Below are 15,057 nucleotides of genomic sequence, written 5' to 3'. Positions count from 1 at the left end.
GTACAGTTTGGTGAGAATCTGTGCTGATTGGCAGCTCCTATTTATTTGGACTTCTATATCTTGCCATCATGAGGTCTCTGGGCTCTCGCCCGTGGAGTGTTCTGGACGAGGAGGTAGAGCAGCTCCAAGGGCACCTTGGCTCAATGCCACACTTCTTAACTTCTGAAACTGCACAGGAAAGCGCATAAGCCCACACACACACTCACACTGCCCACACTTCACTTATGGCTTGGGCAGTCTCTCCTAATGAATATAATTTTAACAGAAAGTTTAGGAAGCAAGTATATTGATGCCTGAGGAAAATAGAATATTGATGTTTGCGATATAGGCCTACTGTAATGATGGTATTTGTTGTGTTGAAGTGCAGCTCCATGAAATGAAACCCTGCGCTCACCTCTTAATTTTGCCTATTGGTTCAGAAATTTCTTCCATTGTTTATTGGAAAAGGGAAGTGTATACTCTGAAAGCTTCAGTAGGCAACAATTTTTTGGCATCATTGGGCAGAAATTCCATCATAACTTATATTATAATTTATTTATCAATATTTACCTCCGCCAAGGCCAAAGGCCTTGGAAGGAGGTTATGTTTTCGCCGGCGTTGGTTTGTTGGTTTGTTGGTTTGTCCGTTTGGATGATTACTCCAAAAGTCCATGATGGATTTGAATGGGTGAAAACAAGACTAGTTTTGTTTTCAATTCTGAGTCTGTGTGTGAGTCCTCATGGCAAAATGTGGTGCTGGAGACACCTACGGTAGCGGGAAGAGGTTTTTAGTACTTTGTCAGGTGTTTATATTTCTGTCTGTCTGTGGACAGATGTTGTCACCGTGATTGCGTCGCAACCGTACAGATGCAGTCACGAAACTTTACAGGTGTGTAGTCGAGATCAAAGTGAAGGCAGTGTTTGAAGATGGGTGTGGTCTGAGCAAGGGGCGCCAGAAGTAAGGGGGTAAGAAGTGGAGAAGGAGCCATTGGCCGCCCCACTTTACGCCCCTGGCCCGATTTGGCATCACAGCTGGTGTGATCCCATCGCAGGATGGTCTCTAGTTAAACACTATTACTCCATTACTCCACTGACACTCCAATCTATTGTGACTTACATTGTGAGCTAGTGCCCATCCAGACAGTCAGTTGTTATTAGCCCAGAGATTTGTCCAAAGCACAGTCAGTAATGGGATATTAGTGTTAGTATTACAGCACGCCCTATTTAATGTTTGGAGGGAAAAGTGAGTGACATGAGTGACTTGAAGCTTAGCTGTCAGGCTGTTAAAGGGCAGAGGGCAGAGCAGCTGCAGACACCTCCAGCTGTCTGGAAGCTTGGAGCGGCCAAAGGCTGAGGACACAAATGCTAGGCACAGTACAGAGGAAATCAGCACATTTCATCAGAAAGAAGGCAGCAGCTGAATGGCCTTTGATAAAAGCTGTTATTGAGTCATCAGTGATTTTCAAGAACTGGTGGCAATGGTGCAAACTGATTGCATGCATTCACTATGTACATCTCATTTCCTGCTCTTTATTTCCAACAAAATGTCACATTTCCAAGATTTTCATAGCAAGACAAAGGTTGTTTTTTTTGTAAAGCTGGATTTTTATGCTAAATGCACCCATCTGAGTCACTCAGTAGGGCTGCAGGAAAGAAGAGCATTCCATCTTGGGATTCAGATGCTGCAGATCTGCAGTATTTACCCTATTATTATTGTAATAACTAGGGGTGGGGAAAATTGATTCATGTAAGAATTGTGATTCTTGTCTTTTAAGATTCTGAATTGATTCACAACTTCCAAAAATCCAAATATTTTTTTCTACAAAAGAACCTAGATGGATTACTGATGGACAGTAATCCTACACAGTAGGGCTGTCAACAAATATTCTACATTTGAATTGGAAAAAAAAGGCACTTGAATATGAAAATTAATACTGTATTCGTTTGTGAAATAAAAAAACAGTAGCACTATCGCGGCTGACTGTCTAGTTCACTGAATGCATCACATGACGGTAGTCACACGTCACTTTTATTGATTGAAAATGAAATGTAACGTTAGGTCAAGCTGAACGAAGTGAAGTGATATTTACTGGAAATAGTATACTATATAGCCAAAAGCAAGTAGGAAACTTTCAGGTGAATTCCTGGCAATCTCCCTCCAGCCAGCTTTCACCTTATTTAGTTTTCTTTGGTGAAATGAGGAGGTGTCATATATATAACTTCTCATTTCAACTTGACAAATCAGCCATTCCTGCAATCGTTGCGGCGATTTCAAAGTGAGCAACAGACAGTCCAACAAAAGTTCAGCTCAAAAACGGTGCACTGTGCAGTGCCGCTTCGCTCGCGGCAAGTTCGAACACGATGTCAGGGACATAATGTGTGTGATTTGTTGAAAAATCACACAATAGCAGTGCCTTGTTTTGTCAGTGCAACAGTCCAATAAACAAAGGTATTTGGTTTAAAATTATATAAAACACAAAAAGGAGCAAATCATTACATTTGAAAAGCTCAAACTTGATTATCTTTGTCTTATTTGCATGATGAAACTAAAAATTGTTCCCAATTAATTTTGTGTTGATTTAAATAGATTTTGTATTCTGCCCGGAAATAATTATCTGCCAACCAATTAAAAATAGAAATAACAAATGCCATCCACTCCACCCAAAAAAAAAAAATGCAAAATTCGAGAAGCAAAAACCATCAGGAAAGAAGGCATCCTGCTAATTTGAACCAATCCAAGGAGTATGAAAAATATATAAATAATATATAAATATCATCCTCAAAGATTGCAGCTTCAAAACCTGTGTATCTTTCAGTTACAAGAAAGAGACTGATTGAAATAATCCTTTGTGTGTTGTTTGAAAGAGTTTCTTCTGAAAAGAAATATAAGGGAGGAAGTCATAAAAGCACATTCACCACCACCATTCCCTTATCTTATGCCTGCTGCTCAACTTCACACAAAACTAACTGGGGAGCAATGAGGGGCATCCTCACACAAGAAGACAAGATATGACACTTTATTTAATTAAAATGGTCAAATATTTTAACTGGGACATTTAATGCAGATTTTGAGAAAAGCTTTAATTAAATTTGCAATCTTATATTATTAAAATAACATGTCTTGAAGTTTTAATAATTTGTTTTTCTGTCAGATTCAACACAAAGTGAAAACTCAGCTGCAACCTAAATGTATTTAAATTATTACAGACAATAATAAAGAACTATTTTCTGGTATTAGCCTGGTTATTATTACTGTAATTTCTAAAAGCAGATTAAATTCTGTTGTTGATTGATTGTGAAAGGAGAGTATCCTCCTGTAAGGAATGGGTCCATGCCACAGTTGCTCAGTTCAGCTCATAGTGCATTATTTTCATGGTGTTATGTTCACCTCAACAGAGGCTCTTTTGCATTTAAACTAGCCTAGTTTTGAATTCCAGAGCATGCTTTTAAAAGGAGATGACAGAATTACCCTAACACTTTAGTTCTTGCTGTGGATTACACAAGGGGATATATAGCACTTTACAGAATGTGGAGAGCATGCAGATTTTTTTTTTCCTACAAATGATAATCATGTTTGATTAACCCGGCATGGAATTCAGTAAAAGTTACTCCAATTTATGTGATATTCACTTAACCCTTGAACCCAGATTTATTTCTGACACTAGTGCAGTGCCATTTCGAAGTGCGTGCTCGTTCGGAACGGGCTGATTGCTCGGCCCCAAGGAAGTGCTGCTTGCAGCAGTGTCGAGAACTGCTCTGTGCCTGTTGACTGCAGGGAAGTGATGAAGAGTTTGGTTGTAACATTAGTATATCCAACATCCAGCAGCAAAACTGAAATCCACTCAATGAGCCACAGTCTGCCCGTTGCGGACGACATGCTCGTCTCAGTCTGCAGAGCCCTGAAGCCCCACCGTTCACTTGTTCATTCAAAGTTTGTTAATATTGAACGTGTCGCGGGTCCAAATTACACCAAATTCGACAAAGCACTCCATGGGGTCCCCAGCAATACACCTGTCAAGTGGGAAGTAGATGATCAGATGAGTGGTTCTCAAGCTATGCGAAGGACATACGGAAAGACAGCCTCACTTTATAGTTAGATCATGGCCTTTTTCCCCTAAATGGGTTGAAGTAAGAAAGAACACTTTCACACTGTATAATACAGCAGGGGTGGAAAAAAATCTATTCACCTATGTATCGGGAATTTTTTTTGTACGATTTTTTTAATGCCAGAATCGATATATTTGCTTCATTTGAGTGGAAGTAGAAGGAAGTTACCGCTTTTATTGTTGTAGTCTGAGTAATGTGACCTCATATCAGTTCCGTATCCGTCTAAACCAAAACAAACCGCAGCGAGCTGAAACGACCAAACAGAAAACGGCAGCGGTTCTGCATGGGTACGACCTGCACCCTCACATATTAAATCCAAAGTGGTAAACACTACACATACAGTAAAGTATGGAACCACTCTAGGTTTCACACATTTCCAGGAAAAGCAGAGCGAGACATGAGGGCTGAAGGTGCATGCTAAATGTTTTCGTATTGCAGTAATGTGTCAAGCCAACCGTCAACTGACCATTATACCAATGGATGATATATGGCATGTAAACAGCGCATTATAAACCATTTGTTTAATTGTTTCTACACATTTTTCTACACAAAGCTTTGACTGATTTAAAATTGTGCAAAAGAATAAAAAAAAAATGAACGCATTACAACTAGTATACACCAACAACTAGGTTGTAATTTGTTATCAAGTGCTGTTTTACAGAAATAAAGTTCTTTTCAAATGCAAGAATAAACATTTTACATATTAAGTCAAGTCTTTATATGTGCTTGCAACTACATTATAAGGTAATACAACACGTGTTAATTGTTTATATACTGCTTATAAATGCTAAACTAAAATGTTACCAATTGTACTCCTCCCTCACAGGCAAGTCTAATTTGTTTCTAGCATCTGTGACGAAGCATCTGCTGCTTACCAAGGACACAATTAGCTATCCATCAATCAACTCTCTCTCTCTCTTGTAGCTAACTCAGATGATTCTCTGCCAAAAAGCATGGGCATTAACAAGCAACTGTTGGCCGTCACGTCCTAGGCCAAGCTGTGCTTTGGCTTTACAGTGAGGAAAATACGATGCTGAGAAATGATACTGAGGGTTCCTCTTGTCTGAAATTGTCGATCAGGACTCACAACCAAATGAACTGTGTTGTCTACAGTCTGTTATCCTAAAGAGGGATACTGCTGAATGCCAGCATTCATGTTAGTATTGAGCTCTGCTGGTGAACATGCTACACCACTTTCTGCTGTCAAAACCAATTCTCCAAACAAAGGATGGATTCAAATAGATAGAAAACTGATTTGTGTCTTGGTGATTATGTTGTTAACAAGTAGTGATTTTTTAGATGTTCAGAGCTTTGCTCCTGGTTAATAACTCACAGCCCTGCTATTGAATATACCAAAACATTGGACTAACACTGTGAACCTCAAAATGTCAGAGCTGCAGTCGGTGTCAGTGTTGCCTCAAGTCGTAAATCAATATCACAGTTACTGAGTTTTGGTTCTGTGTGTTCTTGCTTTACAAATAACAAGTTTGACTACAAATAATTCAACATTCCCAAGCCATGGAAATAAATATTTGTTTACTTATCTGTAACCGCTTATCCTATTCAGGGTCGCGGGGGGGCTGGAGCCGATCCCAGCTGACATTTGGCGAAGGGCTTTTAAACATTTTGCGATATGTAAAGAGTATTGCGATAAGATATATTGTGATATATAGCGATTTATTACCTTTTTTTCAACTGCAGATTGTGCCATTTGTCAACATCTGTTTTTATCTAAAAAGATACAGTTTTCACTCTGTTCCTCTCAGAGTTCTCATTCACATATCTTGAAGTCAGAGGTCAAGGGATCCCTTTGAAATTGGCCATGCCAGTTTTTCCTTCGCCAAAATTTGCCATAACTTTTTGAAGCGTTATTTAGTATTCTTCCCGACAATCTAACATGACATGGTACCAATCAATTCCTAGGCTTTCTAGTTTCATATAGCATATCTTTACTTATCTAGCTTTAAGACTAAGCCCGCTACAACCTCTGAAAGACAGAATAGCGTCCGTCGGATTGTTAAAAGGTAATAGTTTATATAATAAAAGATCGATACTTGACGTCCGTGTATCGATAAAATATTTCCACGCAAAATATCCCGATACGATGCTGTATCGATTTCTTCCCCCACCCCTACTGTGGAGTAGTTTCATACTGTATGTGTAAACGAGAAGTTGAGACATCAGACATATAGAATAAGACTGAGGGCAGAGATAAATGCAGGGTAAAACTAATGTAAGAGGAAATCCCATGTTTTAGCTTGTCTGCAGCTCTGCACATCGTCAGGAATTTGACTGCTGCTGAGAGCTCCCAGTGATGACAGAGCGAGGTCACATCCTTCTGTCCATCACTTCCTTTTGACTGGAGCACGACATTCCTCCTCTATCACCATCAGGCAATCCGTCGCACCACTAATGAGCTCTCCAACCAATTATGATCCTCTGGAGACTATACCAGTTGCTTTATTTGCACCTGCTACCATGTACATACAATAAATAGCTGTGGAACACATTCTTGCTTGAATGCATAACATTGCTCTGGGGACAGAAAGATGGATTTGCTATGACTGGGTATTATTCCTCTGGTATATCCCCTTCAAATAAGAACGTCCCTCGGTGCAGCTCTCCCTACTGGGACAATCTGCAGCATGACGAAGTGCAATTATGTGCCGCATAATAGCCAGTTCTAACACTAACCCTGTTTAAGACACGAAGGGCAAAGTAAAACCCTGCGGGACACGCTCTGAATGTGGAGAATTGGGAAGGAGAGTATGTGTGACACATTGACTGAAAAAGCCAGCGACAATAGACTAATAATGGAAGGTCACGCCTCTGCCTGACATCACCACGAAGAGGCAGCTCATTCAGGATTTTCTGGCTCAGCTTGTGATGAGATGCACACAGGCATTAGGATGTGCTACGACTGTCTCCCAGATACACTTCAACATTCAGAACATAAGTGCTGTTCCACAGACTTCAGGTTGATAAAACAGACATGTTGGCAGAACATTTAGGTGTGTTTTGAGAAGTGTATCACATCAGAGTCGAGGGATTGGGGGATCTGGTATAAAAAGAAAACATGATTTTGTGTTTTTATTAGGTTTTGTCCTTGTGTTGTTGTTTTTTGGGGGGTGGGGGTTCCCAACGCCATATGCTTGGAAATTTCCCCTTGGACTCAACTATTGTCAGAGGACAGCCTCATTTATTTCCTGCAGACAAGACAATGCCAAATATGTTGACAGTATGACAAACCTTCCCATTGCTGCTGTCAAATGAAAAGTAGGTATTTCAGCTTTCCCAGGAAATAAGAAAACAGTCAAACATTTTTTCATAATCAAATGAATTTTGACATTTTTATTCTGGCAGTTAACCCATAAACCACACCATGAACCCATTAAATGTAATATATCTTTAAATACTAAATCATCAAACATTAAGACGCATGCTTTTCGCCATTCGCCATGTTCCCTCCACTCCCTCCCTTCTTTTCTTTTTTATATCTTTCTTTTTACACCACTGCAAATTATTTCCATCGCTTCTACTTAAGTGACATTTACAAATGAGGGTAAAATCAGGAAGGCAGTGGATCTCAAATTGGAAAAGGCATTGAACTGAAGATAATGCCACAGGCTCCATAATATCACACCAAATGATATGAAATGTCAAATGATGTGAAATTGTTGCAGAGCTGAATTTTATGCTCCCACCCTCATCAATGCAGCTCTTTTTTATAGCAACCCTCTACTTAGGCTCATAAAAAAAAAGTAAAAATCTGATTAGATTATTGTTATGAAGATGGTGCTGAACATCATATTCAGCTGAAGAAATATAGATATTTTAAAATAAGTAAAAGTAGAACATCTAATTAGAATAAATAAAAGGTCAGTTTATGCAAAGCTTCATTTAAGAAGTAATAGGACAATTTGGCATAATGAATTGAATGCTCCTTACTGCACATTTTATTTATTATTATAGATTATTTCCTCCGCTCCAGGCCAAAAACAAAGAAAATCTATCTGGTGCAGAGGGGAAACACATGCTGGTTTTATTTCACCTACTTACTGCATGCTGCTTTACATGCAGCTCATACACTAGATGTTGAGAATTTTCTTCACAACAGCTGCTGGATGCACCATCCTTCTCCAGTGACATCCAATCTGAAACAATGTTTTCCCTATGAATGGCCAATTTCTCAATTACCATTACCCACATTTCGATGATGATGGTTGTTTTTTCAGCTCTTTCTTCTCCTAACGGGAGTCTCTCAGCTTGCTGTTATTCTCGGTCTGCTTTCAAGGGGCTGGAAATGCAGTTAATTTAGGTTAATTTGTGAAATGGAGAACAGAACGAAGAGCCTGGGTCATTGTTTAATGCAAGCAGTCAATTACGCTGGTTCTAATGAGATCAAACTGATGAAGGCCATCAAGAGTGACATAAAGCCTTATCGGTCACAGATTAATAGAGTCAGTTTGAACATTTGAGATGTTTGAATGAAATGAAGTTCAATCTCCCGTGTCTCTTCCAACAATCTTGAGGTCGGTCTCTTGACCCTCAAAATCATATTACCATAGTTCTGGAGTAATGATCCATATTCAATAAAGCTTTGAAACACAGGGTTGTAAACATCGTATGGACGTGCGTTATATCTGATTAAAGGACCTGACCTCGCGGCCTTTGTGATATGTGTCATGTGATGAGCAGAAAATCCCACCCTGCTCATGTATTCTTCACCTCCCTCCTGAACCCATGCCCCTTGTTCCATTACATTTGATTTGGAAACCCATTCACGGTCCAGCGACTCCCATTTTCTCACAGGATTATCGACAGGGAGCCTCCATTTGTTCTAATCCATCTCTTTGTCATTCAAGAGCTGGTGCTGATCCCATAATTATATTTCTATCTTCCAGTCAGATCTGGCTGAATGATTTGTATCTAAAATACTGAGAATCCATACCAACTCTGAAAAAAACTACAATCTAATAGAGTGTATTTTGATACCTACCATGTAAACTGTTTTTTTATTTTTTACTCTCTCCACTGATATGGAGTCAGAGGCATCTGAGTCACTCCATGTCTTCCTCGCCAGATGTGAAACACACACAGCTCTGGAGGATCCTCTGTTTTGCGATAAGAAAAGAGGTTAAGGCAGCTCATGTTTATGGCATGACAGTGATGTACTTATATGTAACCCCAGGGCAAATGAGCAGATGCTTCATTAGCCTCTCTGTGCATCGCCAGGATTATAACAACACATGAATATGGAAAAAAAAGAGGCTCACGGATACCATAAGGGAGGAGAGACAAATGGTGAACATGGATGTTCACAAGTTATGTCAGTATTCTGAGAAAAAAATTGCTAGATAGATGTAGTTTGCCTTTGCATATATAAATGGGCTGGACAAAATTTGAATATAAATATCAACACCTCTGGGCTATTGTTTTAGACTGCATTCGTTTTAGCGAGATGGACCTAATAAACTGACACCTGAGCATATATACACAGACAGACAAAGACATCAATATTGGACATTATTTCAAAACCCCTGGTTATGTTTATTGACAATGTATTTCTCCCAGGCATGTGACTCAAGTCATTTGGTCCAAGTCTCAAGCAAGTTCCAAGTCATTTCTTCTTGGGCAAGTCAAGTCAAGTCAAAGGTTATGTCAAGTCAAGTCAAAGGTTATGTCAAGTCAAGTCACAGGTTATGTCAAGTCAAGTCACAGGTTATGTCAAGTCAAGTCGAGTCCTTAGTTAAGGCAAGTAAATTCCCAAATAAGTCATTTCCCCTTTTTCTCGCAAATTCGTTTTAATGCCACTAACTTCTTTAACGCATTAACGGTTGTGTCTGGCTCAATTTTTAAAGCTAGAATGAAAATACTGCCATCATATGAAACTAAAAAACCTACGGAATCCATTGGTACCAACCATGTCATACTAGCTTGTCGTGAAGGAGGCTAAATAACACTCCAAACTTACACAAAATTTTAGTGAGGAAAATCTGGCATGGCCATTTTCAAAGGGGTCCCTTGACCTCTGACCTCCAGATATGTGAATGAAAATGGGTTCAATGGGAACCCACGAGTCTCCCCTTTACAGACATGCCCACTTTATGATAATCACATGCAGTTTGGGGCAAGTCATAGTCAAGTCAACACACTGACACACTGACAGCTGTTGTTGCCTGTTGGGCTTGACTTTGCCATGTTATGATTTGAGCATATTTTTATGTTAAATGCAGTACCTGTGAGGGTTTCTGGACAATATTTGTCATTGTTTTGTGTTGTTAATTGATATCCTATGAAAAAATATATACCTACATTTGCATAAAGCAGCATATTTGCCCACTGCAATGTTGATAAGAGTATTAAATACTTGACAAATCTCCCTTTAAGGTACATTTGGAGGACTTAAAAAATGTGCGATTAATTTGTGATTGATTACGATTAACTATGGACAATCATGCGATTAATCAAGGTTATATATTTTAATCAATTGACAGCCCTAGTCACTGCACCTGCAACATCAGTGAAACATCAACACCATTGTTACAGCTGCCATTCGTGCTAATAGAGGCATGACATGTGGGTTCAATTCCTGCCAGCAAGATAGATTTAGGACTGACGAAATAAACTAGACGACATTTTAATACGCGATCAACATTGAAACTGTCAAGTCAAGTTGCAAGCCATCAAAATAGTGACTCGAGTTGACTCGAGTCCAAGTCACAATGACTCCATATCTCTGATTTTTACTGTGCAGAATCATCTAATACGGTCGTAATGCCTAGGGGTACTTGGGTGATATACATTGCAGAGCTTCTTCCTGGCTCAATCAGCCGATTGACCTGGATATTTCATTTCTGTTTGAGCATAGAAAAAAAATATATATTTGCTTTGTAATGATCTGTTAAAATTCAAAGTGTAAAGGCACAACATTCCTTGTACTCCACAGGGCTGTTTGCTGGCTGTTTAAAATGCAGCTGCCGTATAGTAACATTAGCTTGTCAAACACTTGAAGCAAGCACCTTGAATGGATGAAATGTAAATTCTATGTTGTAGTTGCAGTTCAGCCAATGTGAATTACGGGTTAGTTTGAAAGTGACAGCCTTAAAAGCTATTGCAAGCGAAAGTGAAAGAAAATAAAAAGTCTCAAGCCTAAATGCTCTGGATCAACGATGTCCAACCATGTACCGTTGAGAGCCAAAAGTCTGCAGGTTTGCATTCCAACTGATCATCTTACCTTCTTCCTCTTACTGAAAGTGGTGATAATCGGTGGATGGGATCCTTGGTTGAAATGAAAACCTGCAACTTGTTGGCTCTCCATTGCACAGGGTTCACCACCTCTGGTCTAAGTGAGGAATAATATGGTTTTATTGTTGTTTAAAGAACCGGTTTATGGCTTGTTTTTTGGCCCCACTGGACACTTTTCTAAAGTTGTTTCCAGCAGAGTGCTTAAGTCCACAATTTCTACAATGGTGGTGCTGGATGGAGTGTTATGCTTACTTTACCTTACATTACCTTAAATCAGGCCCTGGTAGTAAAATAGTCTTTTATGTTTTAAAAGGCCAGGCAGTGCAATCAGCAATAATGTTACTGATCTCTTAATGTTCAAAACACTAAAGTCACTACTAGCACAGTCAAAGTTAACGCGATAATGCAAATTTGTTTTAACGCCACAAATTTCTTTAATGCATTAACGCAATCAGTGCTTTGGAGGTTGTAGCAGGCTCGGTTTTTAAGATAGAAACTAGAAAACCATCGGTACCAACCATGTCATACTAGCTTGTCACAAAAGAGGCTAAATAACGCTCCAAACTTATGCTAAAGTTTGGCGAGGAAAAACTGGCATGGCCATTTTCAAAGGGGTCCCTTGACCTCTGACCTCAAGATATGTGAATGAAAATGGGTTCTATGGGTACCATTAAGTCTGTCCTTTCCCATACTGATAGCTGTTGTTGCCTGTTGGGCTTGACTTTGCCATGTTATGATTTGAACATATTTTTTATGCTAAATGCAGTACCTGTGAGGGTTTCTGGACAATATTTGTCATTGTTTTGTGTTGTTAATTGATTTCCTATAAAAAATATATACATACATTTGCATAAAGCAGCATATTTGCCCACTCCCAAGAGTATTAAATACTTGACAAATCTCCCTTTGAACAGATACAAAAATGTGTGATTCATTTGCGATTAATCGCGTTTAACTATGGACAATCGTGCGATTAATCAAGGTTATATATTTTAATCAATTGACAGCCCTAGTCACTGCACATGCAACATCAGTGAAACATCAACACCATTGTTACAGGTGTCATTCGCGCTAATAGAGGCAAGACATGTGGGTTCAATTCCTGCCAGCAAGATAGATTTAGTACTGATGAAATAAACGAGGAGAGTGAACCCTTTAGGGGATACTTATTGATACTGCTGAACTGCTGTTGATTTAAAAAAAAAAAAAAAAACACCTGGTAGATTTGTACACCACTGTGATCAATATGTGTCTTGCCTACTAACTCTTTGCTACAAACTCTGACATTGCATGCACATAAAATGTACTATATATGCGTACTGTGTTCAGCTTTGCTGTTCCATTGCCTGATGTGATCCACGTCTTCAAGTTCATTCTTCTTAGCTTTTCTCTTCTGTCAGTTTGAATTAAGCCCAGCAGCACATGCACACAGGCCTGTGACCGATAGACCTTGTATTTTTTATCTTCTCAGATTCAGCTCAGAGTTTTCACCTCACTAACTTTATTATGTTCCTGGCAGTCCCTAAGCATTTGCTCTCTGAACCCAAAGTCCAAAGAGATCTCAATCCCAAAGGAGTAGAGATGGACTCCAGAGAAACCAGAGGGCAGACTATCAAAATCAAAAGCACTTTTAAATCCAGAGACTGAAAATAAGGCCTTAGAGGGCATTTGTATTAGACTGTGAGGAGGCTGTGATGAATGGGATGCGCTGTAAACATTTTCACAGGGGAACACTATTAATGGTGGAGCATATGACACGAGGAAGCACAGACAAATGCAGGAGGTGTTGTGGAGGGAGATTTTTGTGTTGAAGGCTTTTTTTTCTGCTTTTGAAGGTGCAGTGTCAGCTCACTTCCTGTAAGTTTTGCTTACAGAGCCAGAAAGACTGGGTCACCTGCTAGGTCACAGCAAGGCACAGATTCCCTCGGTTGCATAGCGACTGCTTTCAATGTCATTCTGGCGCTTTTGGAAACTCAACCTTGTATATTCCTGTAAACAAGACTCTCCAATGATGACCTGAGGAATAAAAAAGTAAATCATTTCATGTTACCAAAGGGACTCTAAATTGAAACAACATTGTGATGTCTAAACTGAGCCTGTCTGTACACAGAGTACTGCACACTTGATCTGCAGGGTTAGTTGGTTCAATACAATAACACATGAAGGCAACAACATTTTGTTGCACATTAAAACAACACATCGTACTTGTTCATACATAGTGCCAGTTAGGGCTGTCGCGGTGAAGGAATTTTCCCTGCAGTTATGATTGGCTCAACAGCGCGATGTACCGATGTATTTTTTTTGCAAATTACGTAATGTATCCTGATTTTAGTGCTATATAAATACGTTTTATTGTTAGGCTATTATTAGGTATATTGATGCTTTTTAAGTGACAAAGATGACAGTTTTAAAACTAAATACTTGTTTATTGTTAAATGCAGAACACTGAAGGGCAATGAGGCGCAGTGTTTTTTTTCAGCTGAGACGCTTTGGTTGCGTCTGGTTGCTATGATAAGGAATATCCGCAGGAGTAAAAATGTCGGCACAAGGTAGACTAGTTGATGTGGATGAAAGGGGAGGGAGGGAGAGAGGACGGACCCACCGGTATATGTGAATTAATTTCTCCTTCATTGTTGTTGTTGTCCGGCACTGTAGCCTATGTAGGATGTGATGGTCTTTGTGGCATTTGTCCCGCCCCTCCTCCATTGTGATTGGATGGCTGGGTAAAAATGGTGCCTTCAAATGGGGTCACGAGAAGAGTCCATATGAACGCCTCCCTCATGTGGTATTCAAGTTTCTGAAAGTTCAGAGTTCAGGACTTGTGACGTGTTTGTTGACGTTGTCAGAAACGGCCATGGAAGTTCATTTTTCGGTACATAATAAGTGAATATATTGTAATTTTAGTCGTACATTGTTTTTCTTCATATTTTATAATATGTCTGAGGAAAATTTTGATATTCTCAACTGACTTATCTTTTTCCTCTGTCATTATGCCTTTGCATTTACTACAATATGTTACCCACTTGCTAACTTGCTAAATTGTTAGCCTCTGTGGCTTCTAGATGCCGACAGTAATGTTAATATTGCCGTTGCTGAGCAGCGGTGTTCTCATGACTTAACCATTTGAACGCCAAGCATATCGTGTACACGACTTCCCATGTTGAAAACACAAGCTAACAAGTTTCATTGAAGGCACCAAAAGTGACAGTGACAAGCGATTTACCCAAAGTTGAACATTTTTCAACTCTCGGCGACCAGAAAAAACACAAAACGTGCAACGCTTAGCACAGAATAGATGCTCAGCGCCTCGTCACACTGCTGGCGTTGGTAGCATCGCGTAAAGACGTAAATGCACAATGAATTAAAAAAAATAAAAATAAAATGAACATAGCGGTTGTGGCGGTTGCTTGCCCTCCCCTGCGGTTGGCTCGTCAATAGCACGGTATTGCAATATTGCAGTCACTGCGACAGCCCTAGTGCCAATTAGAACATATTAGAGCTGCATTGGGTGAGTGTCCTCAGTGGCCCATTTATTCAGAAAGCTTAATTTGAAAGTGAAAAATCAGCAAACAGGCATGAAGATGAGATAAGAGCGCCTCTTTAGTCTAAACATCGCCTTTTTATGATTATTTATACTGCCTGTAGGGCTAAAGTGGTGGCCTCAGCTACATGACAACAGGCTGATGCAGAAATTGAAATTGGGAAGTATAGCCGTTTCCAGACA

Source organism: Sebastes fasciatus, chromosome 12 (assembly GCF_043250625.1).
Source record: "Sebastes fasciatus isolate fSebFas1 chromosome 12, fSebFas1.pri, whole genome shotgun sequence".
NCBI lineage: Eukaryota > Metazoa > Chordata > Actinopteri > Perciformes > Sebastidae > Sebastes > Sebastes fasciatus.
The sequence above is the reverse complement of the archived record's forward strand: the minus strand, read 5'-3'. Positions refer to the sequence as shown.